This window comes from Pteropus vampyrus, unplaced genomic scaffold, assembly GCF_000151845.1.
Source record: "Pteropus vampyrus isolate Shadow unplaced genomic scaffold, Pvam_2.0 Scaffold432, whole genome shotgun sequence".
In the NCBI taxonomy this organism is placed as follows: Eukaryota; Metazoa; Chordata; class Mammalia; order Chiroptera; family Pteropodidae; genus Pteropus; species Pteropus vampyrus.
The window spans coordinates 1,118,965-1,119,836 of record NW_011889213.1 but is presented as its reverse complement, the minus strand read 5'-3'; positions in this window follow the sequence as shown (position 1 = coordinate 1,119,836).

The window sequence follows — 872 nt, the reverse complement described above, 5'->3', positions numbered from 1 at the left end:
GCAGGTGTCCCAAAGGTGCCAGGGCGCTCCGCAAAGCGAGGTCCTCTGCCCCTGGCAGCATCGCAGCCTGCCTCCTGTAGCTGCCAAGCTCGGGCCACTTCTCCTGTGCACCTTCTGGCCAGATTTCCAACTGTCAGCATCAGAGACTTCTGCCTGAGGACCTTCTCTGGCCACCAGAGCCCACTCTGCCTGTGCGGGGGACAGGCTAGAGCGCTGAGGAGTTCACACCAGTCCCCTGCCTGAGAGCGGCCCTCAACCTGTGACGGATGGAATCGGAGGACAAACACCCGAGCTTCCTCGTCCTTTGGGAAGAATGTGGAGGTTCATATTCTTCACTGTCTCTTGGGGTCCTCCAGCAGGATTAAGCTACGGGTATCCACAGTGTTCACCGGCTTGATTACACACCCCTTAGTAGCTTCCTTCCCTTGCCTGGCGTACCTACCCGCTTCCTAATGGTGTTTTATAAGACACCACTCAAAACACTTCTTGCATTTGAATTTTTGTCCAGAGTCTGCTTCTGGAACCCACACGGAGGCACCTAAATTTTTGAGTTTTAACTATATAAGCCAATGGTATGCTGGGAAATATTTAGCCACCAGCCATCTATCCTAGGGGGATGCACACACACACACATACATTATACATTATATATACACATTATATGTACATTATATATAAAATGTTATCATAAATTTTACTCATATAAGGGATGTATAGCAGCACTCAATTTACAAATAATAAGAAGCACTCTTTATTGTAAAGTCCATGTAGTCAATGATTCTCATAGGACACTTTCATTGATTTTTGCCAAACTCTGTGTCTTGTATCTTGCCAAATTCTTGCAACCTACAGTTGTAATTCACAAAAGAATG